General features: G+C 43.4%; 1 protein-coding gene and 1 long non-coding RNA gene across 6 annotated transcripts in view; both read left to right on the top strand.

Moving 5' to 3' along the window:
- Positions 1-9,713, top strand: part of LOC106150221 — an 11,626-nt gene extending 1,913 nt beyond the window's left edge. Inside the window, exons 2-4 of one of the 2 annotated variants that reach the window (XR_001236895.1) lie at positions 710-871; positions 7,428-7,696; positions 9,617-9,713. This is a non-coding gene — a long non-coding RNA (uncharacterized LOC106150221). Of the gene's footprint in view, positions 1-709; positions 872-7,427; positions 8,945-9,616 lie in introns of those variants that run through there. The other variant, XR_001236894.1, reaches the window with a different exon arrangement.
- A 7,157-nt stretch (positions 9,714-16,870) lies between these two features.
- Positions 16,871-22,334, top strand: part of Dedd (death effector domain containing) — an 11,976-nt gene continuing 6,512 nt past the window's right edge. Inside the window, exons 1-2 of one of the 4 annotated variants that reach the window (XM_005400240.2) lie at positions 16,871-17,000; positions 18,701-18,733. The gene's annotated coding sequence lies outside the window, so the exon portion shown is untranslated. Of the gene's footprint in view, positions 17,001-17,107; positions 17,184-17,228; positions 17,467-18,700; positions 18,734-22,334 lie in introns of those variants that run through there. The other 3 variants (XM_013522357.1, XM_005400238.2, XM_005400241.2) reach the window with 3 other exon arrangements.

The raw sequence follows: 22,334 nt of genomic DNA, 5'->3' as shown, positions 1-22,334 counted from the left end.
TTTTCTTTTCTTTGGAGATAGGGTCTACCTATGCAGGTCAGGCTGGTCTTCAACTTACTATATAGTCCAGGCTGGCCTCAAACTCATGGTGATCTGTTGAGGACCATTCTATATAATTTTGGGGGGAAAATCATTTCATAATTAAATTGTGATTGGGTTTGTCCAAGGCCTAGTGCCTTGCCATGTGGGTTGGCTGTGGTATTCAGGAACATAATTCTGAGTGCCTTGCCATCCAGGCAGGCTATGGTATTTGGGAACATAATTCTGAGTATCTCCAGTCACAGTTGAGGCCTCAATGGTCCTTGATGCTGTGACGCCCCAAGGCAAGACTGCACTAGCTGAAGACATCCTGGTTCCTTAAGAACCCAGTAGTAATAAAAATAGTTTCATCTTGGGAAAGGACAAACTCCTTAACCTGCCATCTCTCCCCACCGTCCTCATCAGCACGTCACCGCTGTCCTCTAAGTCATCCGAAGTGATCCTCCTCAGCATAAGACCTTCTCAGCATAAGGTCATCCACCACCCTCTAAGTCATTTGATGCTCAAAGTCTTCTGATAATTCCTCTGATCACTGTATACACCCAATAAATATTGGCGAGCTCAGAGGGTCTTTGTCTCTACCCATCCTGAGGTATTGACTTCCTGGCTCCCGTCATACATTGCTAAATTTGTCTCTTATTTCATCCTTTCACCATACCCCTTTATCCAGGCAGTTGGGGATTTTGGCCAGGTCCCCAATATTTGGTGCCTGAAGAGGGACCTCCTGATTAGGTCTGAGAGGGAAGATCCACCCAAGGGGAAAGAAGAGGACATGCGATGGCGAGAGGACTCCATGGGACAAATTTGGGAAAGTCCAAACAGAAAGTGAAAGGTAAAGTACTTGGTGCTGGGAAAAGTGTCTGTAGCTGGGAAAATGGGGCAGAAGCAATCAAAAGAACAGCAGAGTTACATCCAACTCTTGTGTAAACTGCTTAAACAAGTGAGAACTCGAGTTAATACTGGCACCTTAACTAAAATGGGGCATGAGATTGTTAAATTCAATCCTTGGTTTCTGCAGGTGGGAACTTTAGATTAGAAGACTGGGATAGAATCGGTGACAGTTTAAAAGGAGCTCATGGCAGGGGTGAAATAGTATCATCAAAAAATTCTGCTCTTGGGGATTAGTAAGATCTGTTTTAGGACCCTTAAACATTGTGCAGTCTAAAGCACCAATGCTAGACTGAATTAGGGAGGATGATAATAGAGAAGAAAAATCAGATGGTAAAGAGAGCCAATAGTTACAACAGGAAAAAGGACCAATACATGAGAAGGTAAAATCTCCAAGTGTTCCCCCTATAATTGGGGAAGAACTAATGGTAGAAACAGTGGATGGAGAAATTCCAGGGCTGGTGCCTTCAGGCCATCAGAGGTCAGAGCCAGGCTGTCTAGTTATCATGCTGCAGCAAGAGAAGCAGCCAGGCAAGGAGAAGTTCCTGGACCTTGCTGCTCTCCAGTGAGCTATAGATCTGACCCAGCTGCTCAGAATCAGCTGCTGGCAGAACATCAAACTTTTGACTTTAAATTGTTAAAGGGATTAAAACAGTGTAGGCTGGGGATATAGCTCAGCGGCACAGTGCCTGCCTGGCAAGTGCAAGGTCATGGGTTTGATTCCTGGTACCAAAAAACCCAACCTAAATAACAAAAAACAAGAATGCCTTTTACCTTGGGGATTTTAGATTTTATTGTGGTGACTTACTACTTAACAGCTCACGATGTGAGACATCTTATCCACTCCTGTCTGTCTCCTAGTCAGTATTTACATTTTAGTGTTCAATTGGAAGAGCAAGCTATGGATCAGGCTGACAGAAACAGATGGGATGATAGTGCTAATATAACTGCAGACATGTTATTGGGAATGGGACAGTTTGCAGATGTAACCCAACAGTTTCAGTACACCAGTGAGACTTCTGAACAAATACGACACATCATGAAAAGCCTGGCTTACTGTGCCTGAGAATGGGGCTCCTGTACAGTCTTTTCTTAATATCTTACAGGGGCCAAGAGAACCTTACACACAGTTCATGGCCTGACTACAAGAAGCTATACACAAATTCCTCATGCTCATGCAGCTGACATACTTGTTCAATTCGTTTATGACAATGCCAACCAAGACTGTAAACAGGCTTTGGCCATCTTACGAGCTTCTAAAGATTTAAACAGTTATATTAAGGCTTGTCAGGATATTGGTTCGGAAACTCATAGGGCGTGTTTTAGCTCAAGCTATGCTGGCTCTTAAAAGACAAGGTAAAATAATGCCAAAAATGTTATATGTTTTAATTGTGGCAAAGTGGGACATCTTTATCAACAATGTATATCTATAAGCCAAGGTAATAACTCTAACACCTCTGGAACTTCCACTAACTCTAGTCTGGGAAGTAATGAGGGTGAACTGGGTCTCTGTCCATGATGTGAAAAGGATATAATTGGGCTAGTCACTGTCGATCTAAGTATCACAGAGATGGAACTCCCCTGTCAGGAAACAGAGAGCTGAACCCCGGGTTCCCCAAAGACTAGGTGTGACCCAATGGGGAATCAAGTTTTCAATCAGATTTCCAATCCAATCGAAACCTCATCAGACTTAGCCAGTCCGGGCCCAACAACAGGCTTGGATTCCCACAGGAACATTGCCTCCCTCACTCAAGGAACTCAGGGAGCACAGGATTAGATCTATTGCCCAAGACGTAAATCTCACTGGGGGTGACAAGCCAGTTGCTGTTCCCACTGGGATTTGAGAACTTCTACCTAAAAATACTATTGGATTAATTGTGGGAAAAACCTCTTTACATTTGAGAAGTCTTCAGCCTGAACTACAAAGTGAGCTCAAGGCCAGCATGAACTGCATAGCAAGACCCTGTCTCAAAAAGACAAAAAAAAAAAAAGGTCTTCTTGTTTTGGTTGTTTTTTTTTTTGGTTCTTTTCCAGTACTGGGAATCGAACTCATGACCTCGCGCTTGCCAGGCAGGCGCTGTGCCGCTGAGCTAAATCCCCAGCCCTGGTCTTATTGTTATACCCAGTATTATTGGTAAATATTATGAAAATGAGATTCAAGTCTTTGTACAGACAATGGATATTTGGGTGATCGAGCCTGGAGAATATATTGCTCAACTGATATTACCAGTAATGCCACCTGGAGATGCCTGTTTTAGGCAGAGCCCACAGTTAGGACAAAAAATGGGAGAAGGTTCAAAAAGAGGGCTGGGGATTTAGCTCCACAGCATAGTGCCTGCCTGGCAAGCGCAATGTCGTGAGTTTGATTCCTGGTACCGGAAAAAAAAACAAAAACAAAAACAAAAACAAAAAAAGGTTCAAAAAGAGAAATTTAGCCAGGCATGATGGCACACACTTGTAATCCCAGCACTTAGGAGGCTGAGGCAGGAGGATCGTTGCAATTTTGAGAACAGCCTGGGCTACAAAGTGAGCTCAATGTCAGCCTGAACTGCATAGTGAGACCCTGAAAAAAAAAAAAAAAAAAAAAAAAAAAAAAAAAAAAATTTATTTTACACAACAGCTGCTGGAAGAGTGACCCATGTGCTCCATTACAATTAATAGAAGAACCTCTCAAGGCCTATTAGTTATAGGGGCTGATGTTTTTATAATCTCCTTTCATCAGTAGCCCACTTCCTGGCCTGCTAAGCCAGCTTCTGCATCATTGGTGGGACTCGCTTCACCCCAACATGTTTTACAAAGTGAGTCTCCCTTAACATATCACGGGCCTGAAGGTCAAACTGGTTTGTTTCTTCCCTAGGTAGCCTGTAATCCAATAAACTTGTGGGGACGAGATTTATTAAAAGAATGGAAAATGAAATTGACTACTGAATCCCCTTCAGTTGTTCAAAAAGCTATGAATAAGATGGGACATACACAAGGTAAAGGCTGGAAAAAATATTCAAGAAAACTCCCAGCCCTTAGATGTTAAAATTAAGTCAGACTATGCTGGCACTGGAACCGGGTATCAAAATCCTTTTTTTGTAAGCTGGGTGTGGTGGCACATTCTGTAATCCCAGCACTTGGGAGACTGAGGCAGGAGGATCATTGTTTGTTCAAGGCCAGCCTGGGCTACAAAGAGAGTTCAAGACCAGCCTAAACTGCATAGTGAGACCTGTCTCAAATACACCAAAAAAAAAAGTCCTTCTTAGTGGTGACCACTGATACTTTTCCTCCAAAAATGGCTTTACTCTTAAAATGGAACACTGAAACTACTGTTTGGTAGATCAATGGCCCCTCAAAAAAAAGAGAAGCTTAGCTGGGCATGGTGACACATGCCTGTAATCCCAGCACCTGGGAGGCTGAGGTAGGAGGATTGCTGTGAGTTCAAGGCCAGCCTGGGCTATAAAGTGAGTTCAAGGACAGCCTGAACTGCACAGTGAAACCCTGTCTCAAAAAACAAAAACAAAAAAACCCCAAACAAAACAAAAAAAAAGAAGCTTGTACATCTATATGAGTTAATACAGGAACAAATTCAACTGGATCACTTGGGGCTGTTGGTTAGTCCTTGGTACACCTGTGTTTGTTATGCCTAAAAAATCAGGTAAATGGAGATTATTACAGGATTTGAGAGCAGTTAATGCTTGTTTGTAGCTGGTGGGGGCTTTGCAGACGGGGCTTCCATCCCCAGTGCTGTGCCTAGGGAGTAGCCCCTGACTGTCACAGGTCTTTTTTTTTTTTCTTGAGACAGAGTCTTGCTCTGCAGTTCAGGTTAGCCTTGAGCTCACTTTGTAGCCCAGGCTGGTCTCAAACTCACAATGATCCTCCTGCCTCAGCCTCCCTGGTGCTGGGATTACAGGTGTGTGCCACCACGCCCAGCTGTCATAGGTCTCAAGGATGGGTTCTTTACAATTCCCTTACATCCTTCTTTTTTCTTTTGCCTTTTTTTCTGGTACCGGGAATCGAACTCACGACCTTGCGCTTGCCAGGCAGGCACTGTGCCCCTGAGCTAAATCCCCAGCCTCTCCCTTACATCCTTCTGATTGTCAGACAGTTGCTTTTTCTGCACCTAGTGCTAACTTTAAGGAACCTATGAAAAGATATCAGTGGATATCTCTCCCACAAGGGAGAAATAGTCCTACCTTGTGTCAACGTTTTGTAGGACAAGCCTTGCAAAATGCCAGAGAACAATTTCCTCAAGCATGTATCATCCATTACATGGATGATATTTTATTAGCAACTAATTCTAAATCAAACTATATGACATGTTTGCCTTGGTGAAAAGGCTTTTAGCCTTTGCATAGTTTCTGATAGGGTACAGACTTCCAACCCTTATTATTATTTAGGAGCTTTATTAACAGAATGGATGTTAAGACCTCAAAAAAAACAAAATAGGACAAGACTTGCTGTTGACTTCGAATGATTTCCAAAAGTTGCTAGGAGATATTAATGGGACCTGCTCTAAATTAGACATGGACACTTATCCATTAAAGCATCTTTATGAAACTCTGCAAGGTGACGCCCAGATTGACTCTCCACACACCTTAAGCATGGAGGCCTCACAAGAGTTAAAGCCAGTATGGGGCCAGGAATATAGCTCAGTGCTGCAGCACCTGCCTGGCAAGCTCAAGGTCCCAAGTTGATTCTCAGTACCCACCCAAAAAAAAAGGTAAAGCTAGTAGAATCAATGCTGCGCCAATGCCAGGTGTATCATTGTATTAACATCCAATATCCTCTTATCTTGTATGTACCTGACACTCCACATTCTCCTACAGGATTGTTAAGGTCAATTCTATGATAATCAATTACTCCCCATAGAATATCTTTATCTTCCTAATCAACTGGTGAAAACTTTACAATTATATAGTCAATAAATGGCTAAAATTATGATAAATGGAAGAGCCCATTCTACTCAGCTTTTTGCTGCTGATCCCTCTATAAAAGTTCTACCCATAAGTTGACTCAAAATGCTATATTATTACAACAAGCTATATATTGGCAAGTGGCTTTTGCAGACTTCATTGGATAGGTTGACAATCATTTTCCTAATGATTCTTTCTTCAATTCATTCTTAAACACCCTTATATTTTACCTAGAGCCCATTTCTAATGCACCTACTTTTTTCACAGATGGCTCTTCTATAGGAAAAGTGGCCATATGGAGTCCAGATTTTCAGCATGTCACTTTAACCCCTAACCTTTCAGCACAGTGATCATAAATAACTGCTACTTTTTCTGTTTTAGAGATGATACAACAAACTCTTGTGAATACTATCAGCAATTCCAGTTATGCAGTGTTTCTCACTCAAAGGCTCAAGAGTGCTATGTTGCAGGCCACTTTATTATTTATTTATTTATTTATTTATTTATTTATTTATTTTGGTACTGGGAATCGAACTCATGACCTTGCGCTTGCCAGTCAGGTGCTTGTGCCACTGAGCTATATCCCTAGCCCATGGGCCACTTTAGACCCACCCTTGCTTAACCTATTTTTAAAATTACAGTGTATTGGCTACAAAGTGAGCTCAAGGCCAGCCTGAACCGCACAGCGAGACCCTGTCTCAAGAAAGACAAAAAAAAAAAAAAAAAATTACAGTGTATCATTCACAGCCGTACCGCCCTATTCTTCATTGAACATGCCAGATCTCATTCTAATTTACCTGGATTTTTAGCTTACGGTAATCAGCAGACTAATCTGTTAATAGCTTTTGTTTCCTCTTTTGATCTGGGTAGACAATCACATGGGTATCACCATCAAAATAGTAAAGCTTTAGCAAAAGTATTTCAATTGTCATGCTCACAGTCTAGAAATTTTGTTCTCTCTTGCTCTATCAAAAAATCCCTCACCCAGTACCCTCTGAAGGTAGCAATCCCAGGGGGCTCAAACGAAATGAAATTTGGCAAATGGATGTTACTCATATCCCCTCTTTTGGGCACTTGCAATATGTTCATGTTTCTATTGATGCCTATTCCCATTTAATGCATGCTACTTGTTATTCTGGAGAAAAAAATAGGACATTTTCAACAACACCATTTGTCTGCTTTTGGTGCTATGGGAGTGCCAAAAGCTATAAAAACAGATAACAGTCCTTCTTATATTAGCAAAGAATTATCTTTCTTTTTTCAGCTATGACATATTAAGCATCTTCTAGGCATTCCATATAATCCACAAGGCCAAACTATAGTAGAAAGGGTCCATTTAACACTCAAAAATCAATTAAATAAACTAAAAGGGGGAATATAGCTTCCTCCACAGGCTCAATTGGACCATACCATCTTCACCTTAAATTTTTTAAGTTCATGGACAGAAAACAACTGAACTTCAGCTGAATTACACTGGCAATCTCAGCCTGACTCTAGACTGCCGCATGCTCAGGTCTTGTGGAAAGATACACAGACAGGTAAATGGGAAGGTACATCACCATTAATAACCTGGAGAATGAGGGTATGCTTCTATTTTAATAGGAGATGGATCACCAGTGTGGTTGCCATCCAAGAATGTGCAACTGTGGAAGACAGAAAAACCCAGCCAAGGACAACGACTTTTGTACAGATGAGTCTCAATGATCAGCCGGTGACAATTCCAACCCCGTCAATGATGGAGGCCAAACAAATTACAAACAAGAGCCTGGAGAAGACAATTCATGAGGCCAATGCCCTGGTAGACTGTCAGGGTCTGGCACAGACTCCTGACACTATGTTTGTTGCTATGATGGCTATCACAGCATGTGCAGGTACATATACCCCGTGTCAGGGATAGAATATTGGGCTTACATCCTCAACCCTCCCCTACTTAGACCAGTTACTTGGATGATCTCTCACCTGAAATTTATCATGAAACTGACACATCCTGTTTACTAGTGGTGAATTTGATACTAGCCCAGCCATCCCTATAGATGTGAAAGATAAGGCAATTGTTAATTATACTTCTCACTTATCCTCCTGTGTGTGTGGAAGATGTTTCCATACAGTTTAATCACTGTTATGCCACCTCATCTCAGACCTGGTTGGCCCATACCCCTGCAAACTTTATTATGTTAACTCTGGGGTCCATTCACATGGCTGGTGAACAAATAGATTTCTTCCTACCCAAATACCCAATTTGTCAGGCTCACACTACATGGAATGGATTTCATAAAGATGCCCCTCCACTTTGGAATATATGTAGGGGCCGATCAGGAAGATACAGAAAATTGGGACCACATGAATTTATTGACTAGGGACCATGGGGAGATTTTATGGGAAGAAAGGACAATAGTCCAAACTGGTATAAATTAAACTAGACTAACCTTGATAATGTGACTAAAAAAATATGTCCCTACTAAGGAAATAAGTTGGATAGGAGGTTTTATCACCTTCTCCCCAGTTTTTACATTATGGAAAACTTGGGTCTGCCCAGAAAAATTATGGAAATTGGCTCTTCCCTATATTGAAGGAAGCTTATGGGCTGGTAATGGTTTAACAACAGACTCTGGCTATACTATACAGCCATATAACAGCATCATATTATATGGCTGTTTGAGCTTCCATATGTATCTATAACCCTCATGTTTTTATGTATGGGAATATGTAATGGAGTACTAATACCTTTACCTGTAAAAATACACCTTGAGTCCTTATATTCCCTGTGGATCTGTACAAAATAAGATTTTAATGATCCTAGGGTGTATGCCAGGAGTATGAGTTCCTGTTAATTTAACTGAAACATGCTCATATACACCTACTTTTCATTTGTTACAAGTCCTGCTTGATCATCCAATGCAGAGGAAGGACAGTGCTGAGATGATCACTGCTGGCATAGTCTCTTTGGTGTAATTGATTTCAAATGTAGCCATTTTCTCTGTTGCCTTGGCCCATTCTGTTCAAACAGCTCATTTCATAGATAATTGAACCAAGATTGCTTGTGGGGCCTGGAATATACAACATTCTATAGATGCTGAACTGCAATCCCAAATAAGTGTGCTTGAGGGGCTGGGGATTTAGCTCAGCGGCAAAGCGCCTGCCTGGCAAGCGCAAGGTCGTGAGTTTGGTTCCCGGTACCGGAGAAAAACCAAAAACAGCAGGGAAACAGAAACATGACCATAGAAAGGAAGTCGAACCAAAAAAAAAAAAAAAAAAAAAAAAGTGTGCTTGAGACTACTGTTCTTTGGATGGGAGATCAGATTAAAAGTTTACAGCTACAGCAAAGCCTCAAATGCCATTATAACATTTTCTGCTTTTGCATTAGTCCTTTACCTGATAATTGTTCCCCACAGCCTTAGGAAACTATAAAGAAACAAATTCAAGCAGGGCACTGTGGTGCATGCTTGTAATCCCAACACTGAGGCTGAGGCAGGAGGATTACTGTGACTTCGAGGCCAGCCAGGGCTACGTAGTAGTTCAGGACAGCCTGGACTATGTAGTAAGACCCTGTCTCAAAACAACAAGACCAACGCCCCCCCCCAACAAAAAAAATATAACTGGATCTTGATGCCCTCCAAAAGGAAGTCTTATCTATGTCCCAACAGATTGCTTTTGATGATCAGATTCAAAACTGGGATAAATTTTCTGATGTACTCGATCAGATGAATCCCCCTAATTATCTCAAGGCTCACTTGGGGTTGATATTGCTGTGCTAATAGTAAGTAGATTATGTCTACTTCTTCTCTTCTTAGTTTGCCCAGGAGAAACTCAAACCAAATGATGTCTAAAGGCCTTGCAGCCACAGGTCAGAAGATTCACTTTCTACAAGCAAATAAAAAGGAAAGAGGATCTGCCCAGGACCATTCCATATAATTTTTTGGGGAAAATCATTTCAAATTTAAATTGTGATTAGGACTTGTCTAAGGCCTAGTGCCTTGCCAAGCAGGCTAGCTATAGTATTCAGGAATATAATTCTGAGTATCTCTAGTGACAGTTGAGGCCTCAATGGTCCTGTGATGCTGTGATACCCCAAGGCAAGATTGCACCAGCTGAAGACATCCTGGTTCCTTTAGAACCCAGCAGTAATATTGGTAGGGTTTCACTTTGGGAAAGGACAAACTCCTTAACCTACCATCTCTCCCCACCATCCTCATCAACATAAAGATTCTCATTAGCGTAAGGGCACCACCACCCTGAGCCATCCAGTAATTCCTCTGATTACTGTATACACCCAATAAATAGTGCCTAGCTCTGAGGTCTTTTTGCCCATCCTGAGGCACTTAACTCCTGGCCCCTTTGTCATGCATTACTAAATTTGTTTCTATTTCTTATCTCATTTTTTCACTATCCTTCACACAGGGAGTTGGGGATCTCGGCCAGGTCCCTGATAAGTAAAGATGGACACAAAGTGAAAAGTGTGTCATCCCTCCTGTTGGTATTAACTGTAGTGACAGATCCCGAGAATGAGGTGCCCTCAGATGAAAAGGTAAAAGAGATAAGAAAAACAGGAGAGGGGCTGGGGATTTAGTTCAGGGGCACAGCGCCTGCCTGGCAAGCGGGAGGTTGTGAGTTCAATTCCCGGTACTGGAAAAAAAATGAAAACAGAAACAAACAAACAAAAAAACCAGGAGAGCTATAAGTCTGGGATCAGGGGGCCTACAGTCTCAGGGACTGCAGCCCCGATCACTCATCTCAATCACCTTTTATTAAACCAAGCATGTAACTCAGACCAACAGAAGAAATTCATTATCCCTTTCCATTTCTGCCTCTCAGCTGATGGTAACCATCCTCGGGCGAGCCTCCCACACCCTGCACCACGTGCACTCAGCACGGCTGGGGATCATAAGTCGACCATCAGTAATCAATCCATCAGCAATCACAGTCCTTTCCCCACATCCCCCTTTTTGTTTTAATGCAATCCTTTGAAGCATCAACGAGAAGGCTGCCAATTGTCTTCTGTTTCTCAGCATTTCCTGGATGAACTTTGCTAGACCAATATGAGGTAAAGTACAATGATAATACTGAAAGAAATGACAATGGATGTTTGCAAAAGAAGAACACAGTTTAGAGTCCATAACAATGATTAGCCTTCAATCTATATCTTGAGATCACACTTTTCTGCTGGATATCTAAGACCAAGTTATAGTGAGACTTGTATAAGTAAAAGTTCTAACCTTTTACTATCTATCAAAGTCAGTTCTCCTCAGGAATCTTCCTGGAACCAAATGCAGCATCTCTTGATCTCCTGTCAGTGTCAGCCATCCGGATGAGTCACGGCCATTGCTTGACCAAGATGCTTTCTGTGAAAGCCTGAGAATTTTTTTCCCTCTTAGTGACTCTCCTTAGGCACACTATACACAGCATAGAATCACTTTCCTCTGTGGTCCCATAGTCTCCTTGATCAGAAAATCAGGGACTCAACTGAGTTATAGGATGTCATAATAGAGGTTCTCTTATGTCCTGAGTCTCTACTGACCTCAGAGGGCATAGCCAAAATATTGGCTGTGTTTTTAGCCCAAATTATCTTTCTGGAATTTAGTCTCCAGATCTCAGTTGTTAAACATCCAGCAGAGAAGATTAATGATATAACATCATAACGAAGGCAACAAGCTTAACATTATAATATAATCTAAACAGCAAACACCTTGGAACATACAAATGGAACCATAATTTTTTAACAACCATAGATATTCCAATATTTAAATCTTAATAGAATATTAACACAACAATTACATATACCCACCCAGAAATTAAACAATCAAAACCATGTATGAGGGGCTGGGGATTTAGCTCAGCGGCATTGGGCCTGCCTGGCAAGCGCAAAGTCCTGAGTTTGATTCCCGGTACCGCAAAACAAAACAAAACAAAACAAAAACCCATATATGACATTGCTACATGACAATCATGACATTTTGTAACATACTTATATTTTCATTTTGACATAACCCTTTCAACCAATCATCTCTAACATGTAAGCTTTTCTCTAATCCGTTATCATTTAATGAAATACACAGAAGTTTTTCAAAGGCAAATGTATGAATTTGAACAAAACTCTTATAAGCAATCCTTGCTTTACATTTTGAAGACCTATACATCCGGAATCATGAATACATTTCAATACATTATGAAATTAACAATAATAAATTGCCATACACATATGAAAACCTTTGTTTCTTACTTTAGTTTTGTGCTAAGAACATCTTTCATGAGAACACCTTATTTTTTATTTTTTCTGGAACACTTTTAACCATGAACACGTTATTGGGGGTGTCTCCCAAGAAATCATGGAGATCTTTGGAGGCTCCTTATTAATGAATACAGGTTAGCCACGCCCCCTTCATTCACTGATTGGAGTCCTACCCAACAATTTTTCTGCTCAGGGATTATAGTTAGATATCTTTATTTCAATATCTTCATTTAGACCAGCTGGAAATTTAGGTGAAAGCATGCCTTTAAATTTACAACCGAATTGTATCATGAAAAAATTTTGTTGAGCTCAAAAATAAAGGAGAACAGCTGTTCACAAAATGGCAAACACGTAATAAGTACACAGAACATACAAACATTTACACAAAATCAGAGTGCACTCAAACAAACCTTTTACCAAATCATATTGTAGTAATTCTCTTACAATTTTGAACATTTATAATTTGACTATCTGTTGTTATAAATGGTCCCCATGTATCATGCGGACCAGGAAGCTATCTAAATTCAATAACATAAATTAGTACAGGCGTATATGCCTGATTCTATAAAGTCAATGCCTATCATAGTAGCTATGACAGCCAACATGGCTGAAAATATATTACCAACCATAAATATTTTCCAGTGGAATGCAGCAGCTTCTCAACATCATGGGTTACTTTCTTAAGTTGTCCCTAAGTTGGGGGTTGCGCTTTCTGAATGTTCTTGATTATTATCTAAGGCTGGTGCTCTAGTGGCATCACTCTCATTTTTTTTTTCACCGGAGGACTCAGATTGAGTCTGACTCTTTTGTGGCTCATGTCAAGATTTGATTCTTCTAGCAGGTAACCACACTTTAACTCCTCAATCTGTAATGACAGAAGAAATCCTCTCCCCCAAATTTGAAAAATACCTCTTTCCCATTTTCCAGTACTTCCAAAACCTCCCACACGCTCTATGGGAGTGGTACGACCTTTTACATATGAAAGCAGCAATAATTGGGCTATGACCTCGCCTGCTTCAATTTGATATGGTTATGAAGCTTGCATCATAACCTGAATCTCATCTTTAGAGTCAGAATCTATTACTCCTATTTGTACTATAATCCCTTTTGAAGTCAAACTACTTTTTCCCACAATCAAAAAAACTGATTCCTCACATAGAGACCCATAAATCCTGGTTCTAATCTTTTGAATTCCTAAAGCAGGGGATAACAGAACATTCTCTAAGGAGGGGTTATCTAATGCTGCACTACCTCTGGTGGTGGCAAAGAGATCACTGAGGTGGGTCCCTAAAAGGATTCAACTTATCACATGTAGGGGCTGAGGGTTGTACCAGATATGCCTGAGAAGCCAAAAAATATGCGTAAGAGACCAAAGAAAGAGGCAGAGGAAAATCCAATTTCCCCGTCTTATAGTTTGTTTGTTTTTTTTTGTTTGTTTGTTTTTCTCCGGTACCGGGAACTGAACTCACGACCTTGCGCTTGCCAGGCAGGCGCTTTTGCCACTGAGCTAAATCCCCAGCCCCTCCCCGTCTTATAGTTACTATTGGATCTAAAAGATCCAATACTTCCTTCCTTCCTCCTCTGCAATTGGTCCCTGTTCCTGAAACGATAGTGTTTCCTTGTTTTCTATCTCCTGTAAAATCTCTTGTTATGTTTCATATTTTTTTCTGAAACAGAAAATTTCCCATAACCCTGATAAACAATCCCGGAGACCGGGCTTACCTGCCCGCTGATTCTCCTCTGGTCCGTCGAGCACTGACTTAATTTCCTTAATTCCTTTTCCTAGTCTTGAAGACTTATTTTCATACCCTAGTCTCGAAGACTGATTTTCATACTCAAGTCCTTAATTTCTTTACCCTAGTCTCGAAGACTTACTTTCCTACTCAAGTCCCTGTTCAGGCGTCATATGTTGGTATTAACTGTAGTGACAGGTCCCAAGAAGGAGGTGGCCGCAGATGAAAAGGTAAAAAGAGATAAGAAAAACAGGAGAGGGGCTGGGGACTTAGTTCAGCGGCACAGCGCCTGCCTGGCAAGCGGGAGGTCGTGAGTTCAATTCCCGGTACTGGAAAAAAACGAAAACAAAAAAGAAAACCAGGAGAGCTATAAGTCTGGGATCAGGGGGCCTACAGTCTCAGGGACTGCAGCCCCGATCACTCATCTCAATCACCTTTTATTAAAACCAAGCATGTAACTCAGACCAACAGAAGAAATTCATTATCCCTTTCCATTTCTGCCTCTCAGCTGATGGTAACCATCCTCGGGCGAGCCTCCCACACCCTGCACCACGTGCACTCAGCACGGCTGGGGATCATAAGTCGACCATCAGTAATCAATCCATCAGCAATCACAGTCCTTCCTCCACACCTCCCACACTCACTGTTCATGGTTAATTTTCTCCAATTCTAGGGAAGAAAATCCAGGGTCTTGCACACACTAGGCACATGCTGTACCACTGAACTAATCCCCAGCCTCATGGCTAATTTTTGTTTTGTTTTGTCTGTTGTCTTTTTTGAGACAGGGTCTCGCTATGCAGTTCAGGCTGGACTTGAGCTCACTTTGTAGACCAGGCTGGTCCCGAACTTGCAATGATTCTCCTGCCTCAGCTTCCTAAGTGCTGGGATTACAGGCATGGGCCACAACACCTGGCCCTAATGGCTAATATTTAATGTAAGTGTAAATGAGAACTGGGCATGGTGGCACACGCCTGTAATCCTAGCATTCAGGAGGCTGAGGCAGGGTGATAGCCATTAGTTGGAAGTCAACATGGAGTACACAGTGAGTTCAAAGCCAGTCTCAACTACATAGTGAGACCCTGTCTCAGAAAACAGAACAAAACTTAAGTGTAAATGTGCCATATTCTCTTGCACTTGTTTTCCACTTACTATATTTTTCTCAGAAGTTTCAGATCTGTGCACGTGCATTCAACTGCTATTTGGACATCTCCATCTAGCGGTCCCACTTGTTACCTAAAAGTCTTTTGGAATTCTCCCTCATGCAAAACTCTGCAGCTAGCCTCCTGTTTAGTCAACCCCTGTTAAAAAAAACTCTTTATACTCTGTGCCTTCCCAGTTCAACCTGGTCTCTATCCTACATCTTTATGAAACAGTTTACTTTAAATTTACTAAATTCTTTGTTGCAAAATCCAATGAACGTATTTTAGTCCACATCCTCACCTAACCTTTCTGTTACATTTAGCACTGGGCTGTGTCTTTGATACTTTTCTCCAGATTTTTTTTTCTTTCCTTTCTGTTTTCCTTTTTTCAGTGTCTTCCTTTTAGCTTTCTTTCCTCACCTCATTCCTCCAATGAATGGCATCCTTCATCCAGGCCATTTTACAACTATCTATACACACGAACACACCTGAAACCTTTTAGGTTCCCAACCTGCATTATCTAGTATTTGTCTAATGGATAGCCCACAGGCACCTAAAATTCATTCTGTCCTCCAAAACAAAAAATAGAAAACAAAAACCGAGCCAGGCATGGTGCTGCATGCCTGTAATCCCAGTGCTGAGGAGGATGAGACAGGAGGATCACTGCAAGTTCAGGCCAGCCTGAGTTACATAGTGAGTTTAAGGCCAGCCTGAACTACACAGTGAGACCCTGTCTTTAAACAAAACAAAACGTTTGAAACCCCCTAACGCAATCTATGCCTCCCATGCCTACCCCGCTTTTTTTAAATTTCATTTTTGCGGACTGGGGACCCAGCCCAAGGCCTCAAGAGCAGTACTGCTGAGTCACATCCCTATCTGTTCCCTGAGTAAAAGCGTCACGGTTCTCCTCGTCTCTATCTTTAGGCCCTCCAATCCATCCTTCAACTGAAAATAGTGCTTTTTTTTTTTTCTTCGCTACAGATTTAATCCAAGGCCTCACACATGCTAAGCACGCACTCTAGCACCGAACCACACCCCTCGCCCCTTTAAAACCACACCTTCCCGCCCCAAGCTACCCTCCAAGGCTCCAGCGATGCTCTGGCCTCCGTGTCCTTAAATTGCTGGTACTATAAGGTGCTCGCCCCGGGCACGCAGTGATCGAATCTAATTGTTCACTTCTCTGCTTAGACCCTTCAAAGTCTCTTTACTGCCCTTAAGATAAAATTAATTTCCATGGCCTGGCATAATCTGGTCCCTCTCTATTTTACATGCCTTGTGCATTACCTCTCTCTTTCGCCCTGCCGGGCCTGTGAGCAGCTCCGGAACATACCTGCGCCCCCTGTTCCCCGCCCCAGTTCAGTTCCCAAGTCCTTCAAGACTCAGCTCGGGCGACACTTCCTACAAGAAGTGGGCGCTCAGATGGCAAATGCCGAAAGACTGAATTCCGAGAGAGAATCAGAGCAGCACTCCCTGCTCCACGTCCGGGTTTCTCGAACGTCCGGGTGACCAGGAAGCCCAGAGCAAAGGTCAAATTCAGATCTTGAACTTTCACCCACCTTCACGCGACAGTCCAACCCCAGTGCTATTCCGCCTTTAGGCGTCATGGCTACCAATCCCAGTGTTTCAGTGGGTCGCGAAGCCGACACCAGACAACTCTAGCGCCACCTATATTTCTACACTGAAGAATGTTACACTCTTCTATCCCTTCCTACCGCCCGGATGACTTCGTCCCGACACACCCGCGCTGCCAGTTTGCCCCAAAGCAAGATGGCTACCAATCTCCATTCTTTCTTCTCCACATGAAGCCATCCACTCCCCGTTTAAGGCTGCTGCCAGGCTGCCCTCACTTAGTATGGCTACTCTGGCTCATGCCTCGCTATGGTCTCGAAGCCGCCGCTAACCGGCCAGGTTCCGGGAGGCGCTGTGCAGGATGCAGCCGCCCCCGCCCGCCTCTCCCCTCCCCCACGCCCGCGGCGGCGGCGGCGGCGGTGGCCGGAGCCCGGATGCGGAGCCCTGAGACGGGTCGGGAAGGCGGCGCGGATGGATCCAACATGGCGGCGCCGAGCCTGAGCCAAGAGTGAGGCGGCGGGGCGGTGGGGCTGTGGGCCGGTGGGGCCGCTGGGGTGGGGAGGGGGAGTCGAGCGGGACGGGGCGGGGCCGGGCGGGGCCGCAAAGGGCTGGGGAAGGAAAGTGGAGGGGGAGGCGGTGGCGACGTCCAGCCTGAGAACCTCCGGAGAGGGAGGTGACGGGACGCTGCGAGGTGGGGGAGGGGCGCGGCCGAGGGGGCGTGCAGGGGAGGTGGCAACTGTAGCAGAGGGCAGGGGTCGCGGCGCTGGGTGGAGGTGTGGGGAGGGCCGTCAACAAGGGCCGGGCCGCACCAGGCCCGGGGTATTAGAGAGGCCGAGGTGGGGAGTGGGGCTGGAGACGGCCGGATGGAAAGGGGTGGGAGCAGGAGGGAGAGACCGGGTTCCCGGGGAAGGGGCTTGTGGCATGTGGTTGGAAGGAGGGCTGAACTCGGAGCTGCTGTGAGGAGGTAGGAGAAGGTGAGAACTGGACTCGAGACGTTTCGTCGAGGAAGGTTTTGAAAGTGTTAAATTGCAAGTGGGAGGGGGGAAGGGCCTAGGCGAGAATTTGGGTGGAAAAGGAGAGAACGAGGGTTTAGGGACCGGAGAGAGTGTCGGTGTAGCGAGGCAATGGAGAAAGTGAGAGACTGGGAGGAAAGTTTGGGAGGAAGGGGAATGGGATGGGAGATAGGACAGTGGCGCTGCACGGGTGATAAGAGGTTCGGGGGTTTCCCTTCCCCCTGTGGCAAGGAAGAGAGCCGAGTTAAGCAGCATCACTTGCAGCCAATTCTAATTGCCAGGCCCTTAGCTTTTAATAGGGTGGGAAGGGCAGAAGGGAATGGTCATGTGGGTTTGGAGAATTGAGGTTGAATGAGGGTTCAACTGGATTTGCTTTCCAAAAAGGCTCTTTGGCTTACTGCTCTCTTGTTTTTCCTGGTTACAAAAAGAAAGGAAATAGGGAAGCTGGTGTGGAGTGTGAAGGACTTTTCTAGTTTTTAGTACTTAGCAATACAAGACGCGAAACCGGCTCGGCTGTATTGGACCCCTGTGTGCTGAGAAGTCTGAGGAGAAAACAGACTGGCGTCTAGGCAGGCTAATTCACAGTCTTTTAGTTCTCAGACCCTTCTTTTGCTGTTTTAAGTACTAGAAGAGAGGGCGTCAATATACATATATAGAAAACGTCCCCTGCTGAAATGTAGATGTGTGAGTGGATGCTGCCCCAGTGGGTGTTTTGTTCGCATCGTGTGCTAGTTAGAGGAAAGGGCAAAGATAGAATTTGAAGGATAGTTCTAGTCTGGTAAGTGATGGGAAGAAAGTGCTTTCATTAACTGTAACCACTTTCCTCCCAGTTTTCTCTGAAGATGAAAGTGACAGAAGGGAAAGAGAATTAAGAAGGAAGGTGAGAAAGTTAGCAGAGGGTCATGGACTTTCCTGGAAGCTGTCAAATTCGAGACCTTTCTTGCCATGAGACATTGGGACTGGAAATTCTTAGAGCTGGTATTTTGTGAATTGACTAACCGGGAGTTAGGGAAGCTTGAAGGTTTTGTTACGAGTTAGTTCTTTATCTTGGAGTGGATCAATTTGATTGAAATAGCTTTAGGCTTCTTTCAATTTTTGCGACTGAAATTGACTAACACTGTCAAAATAAAGCTTCAAGTTTGACTCCCTCCCCCATTTGTTTTTGTTTTTCTGCTGGCTTTGAAACTTGTGGTAGGAAGAGACCTGGGAAATTAAGTTTCTTCCAGAGGTAAGTCTAGAACTTTTTATTGTTTTTGTAACAACCGAACAGAATGAAAATGGCATGAGCTAGGTATTGGGTAGACGCCAAGGAAAATGAGTTTTACTCACCTGAGTGCATTGAGATCTGTTGTCCTGTCAAGTACCTGGCTATCAATAGAAGGGAAAGGAGGGAAAGTTAGGTGGCTTGGGACAAACCCCCAGTTTTGGGTCTTGTCTTTTTGGTCTGCACTACAAGAAACACTTTAACATATGGAAAGCTGTACTAGTGCACTACTAAATCTTGCCCTTAGAGGGTTGCTGGAAAGGCTTTCCTCTAGCTTTCTGTCCCAGAGTTTTTCAGAGTTCCTGGAATCTTCTTTTGAAAACATACTTTGTAAACTCTGACTTCCAGATACTTGGTTATATTTTCCTAATCCCAGCTGCAAGAAAACTTTATGTCCTCTTAACTATGGATGGAATTTTTCTTATTCTTTTTTTTTTTCTCCTATGTAGTTTTCATTTGTTTCAAGAGATCACTCTTTACTTCTCCCATAGGACTTTCCTCTAAACTTCTGAGAGAGTCAGGTATCTAGTTCTCCTGAACCTACAGATACCGTCCCTTTGGAGAAGAAACTAGATTACCATTTTCATTTCAAGACATTATTCTTTTCTTTCACATGTGCTTCCTCAGGGCTTCTGAAAAGGTCAGAGTGCTTCAGAAAGCACAGGTGTCATCCCTGGATGGGCTGAAATGAGACTGATTGACCGTGGAAACTTAACAGAGATCAACCCGTTAGGAGGAAATCCTGTAAATACATGTAGACTGTCAATTGGCTCTAGGCTTACTTGGACCTTCCAAAAGAAAAACAAATAGGCATGGTGGCGCATGCCTATACTTCCAGCACTTAGAAGGCTGAGGCAGGAGGATTGAAAGTTCCAGGACAGTCTGAGTTATATGCTGAAGTCAGAGCCACCCTGGACGAAATAATGAGACAGTGTTTCAAAAACAAACAACACCAAATCTGAAACTTCAGGAGCCGGGCGTGATGTTGTACGCCTGTAATTCCAGCACTCGGGAGGCTGAGGCAGGAGGATTGATGTGAGTTCGAGACCAGCCTGGGCTACAAAGTGAGCTCAAGGCTAGCCTGAACTGCACAGGGAGACACTGTCTCAAAAAAAAGAAAAACCTTCAGGAAATACAACAATTCACATAATTAAAATTATTCTTGGGAAAGTCTTGGCAGGGTTCGGGGAGATCATGTTAAGTGCCTCCAGTAGAACTGGAGAAGCCAGTAGTAAGACATTGTTTACTGGAGAGTTTGTTTCTTAGTCTCTAGCGGTGTTTCAGATGCCCAGATTGGAGGGGCTGGGGATTTAGCTCAGCGGCACAGCGCCTGCCTGGCAAGCGCAAGGTCGTGAGTTCAATTCCTGGTACCAGAAAAAAACACATAAGAAAAAAGAAAAAAAAAAAAAAAAGATGCCCAGATTGGAGTTCTTTATAACCCTCCTTTTAGAGAACATTCTCATCACTCTTGATACCTTTCAACTAGAATATCTACATTTTAGACTGAGCTCCCTTTCTTCACTGCCACAGAAAGCTGAGTATATTTTGGTTTATGAGGAGGTTGGTCATGTTCTTTTAATCCTGAAGACGGATTTCCAGAACCCCCATCTTAGTTGCTGAGTGAGTTAACTCACAATCCTAGATGATAATTAAGTGGGAGAGCTGCCTATTAGCCTGTGTGTCAGCCTCCTGACATTTCTCCCAAGGACATGGCCTTGGGAAACTTACTTCTGCTATGTTTTGCCTCATTGACTAAGTAGTGTCAGTCTGATCAGTGACCTAACAAGGAAGGGTTTGCTTCTGGCTAATTTCAGTACTTTAAAAATGGCCCTGAAGTCTAAGGGCAGGATCCTTTGTGTCTGTCTTGAGGAGGGTAGCATTTCTCTTATTGTCACACAACTCCAGTGAACTAGGTCAAAGTAGACCTCCTGGGATGGGGCAGAAGGGAGTGTAGCCCTACCACCTGCTGTTCACCTGAATGGCAACAGCAGGTGATAGAGGAGCCAAGGCTGAGATGGGATGAAACTCCTTTGTGCTAGTTGGAGTTGAGTTAAGTGATCTTATGTCTGTTGCCTTTCTTTTCCTCTGGAATACTGTTTGATGGATTTGGGTTGGGAGAGGGGCTAATGTCTTCCTTCTCCAGATCTAGTGTGGAAAATATGTGCATTCTTTTAGCCCTTCCCTTGCTTCACTCAGAATAGGGCTTCTCATCCTCAGCATTGTTGACATTTTGAGCTAGACAATTCTTTGTAATGAGGGACTGTCTATGCATTATAGGATGCTTAACAGCAACACTGGCCTCTTACATGATGGTAGCAACCCCTTTGCTCTAGGCGTGACAAGCAAAAATTTCTCCAGACATTGTCAAATATCCCCTGGAGCACAAATTTGCCTTTGATTGAGAACCACTGACCTAGAAGCTCTGATAATTCCTAGTACCTTGGATAATTTGGCGTAGGATTTAGGACTTAAAAGTGGCTATTTTCCCCCCTTTCTCAAACATAGGGAGTTACCGCTCAGGGTACTGAGGCCTATTGTAAAATGGCATTCATTGATGCATAATTGGGACCATAATTTTTCCATATTTTATCTAATTTTCCAGTGGCAAAGCATTTGTGGACACTGTTTCTTCATTTCCTAGGACGTAAGGACACTTCAGTAGGGAACTGTAGGGTAACCTGCTGTTCTGATTGGTTGAATGGGAAGCCTGCCCGTCTGCTTTCTTTGGGAACCTCATAATCAGCAGCTGGCCAAAGGGAACAGGTGGAATAGGGACACAGAAGTTGTAGGGGTTCTGAGGAGGCTCAGTTTTCTCCCACTGTCTACTATGAGCAAGATGTTATTTTCCTTCAGCATCTCCATTTATACCCAGTGACAGCAGCAGGTGAAACGAGAGGAGGAGACAAGGAAAACCTGTTTTCTGTGCTTTGGTTAGGGGGCATCTGGGCTCCAAACTACATATGTATATGGGTTATATTTCCTTCCTACATAACAGAACCTGTGCTCTAGGGTTAAGTCACTTAAGGGGATAAGTACCTCTGTGCTTTCATTTTTGGCTTACTTGCTCATTTTTCTGAATCCTCATCAGTTTGGTTCTGCTGAAATAGCTTATCATTTTATTTACCCCTCAGGCTTGTTGCTGGGGATCTCACCCATGGCCTTATACATCCTGAACATGCATTCCCACCACTGAACTACACCCTCCACCCGTCATTTTATAACTGATCTTGTTGAGAAAGGTGGTGTGTGGTATAGAGGCAGCATTAGCTAGCCATAAAATGTGAATGGTAACAAGTTACCTAGTCTTGGCTGGGCGTGGTAGCGCACGCCTGTAATCCCAGCACTTGGGAGGCTGAGGCAGGAGGATCGTCGCAAGTTTGAGACCAGCCTTGGCTACAAAGTGAGCTCAAAGTCAGCCTGAACTGCATAGTGAGACCCTGTCTCAAGAAAGACAAAAAAAAAACAAAACAAAAAAAAAACAAAACGAAAACCCAAGTTACCTAGTCTGCTTTTAATGGAGTCCTTTCACTCTTGCACTTCTAAATTGCACTCCCCCCCCCCCCCC

The sequence above is a fragment of the Chinchilla lanigera genome, unplaced genomic scaffold (assembly GCF_000276665.1).
Source record: "Chinchilla lanigera isolate Chin_1 unplaced genomic scaffold, ChiLan1.0 scaffold00067, whole genome shotgun sequence".
Classification (NCBI taxonomy): domain Eukaryota; kingdom Metazoa; phylum Chordata; class Mammalia; order Rodentia; family Chinchillidae; genus Chinchilla; species Chinchilla lanigera.
The sequence above is the reverse complement of the archived record's forward strand: the minus strand, read 5'-3'. Positions and strand labels throughout refer to the sequence as shown.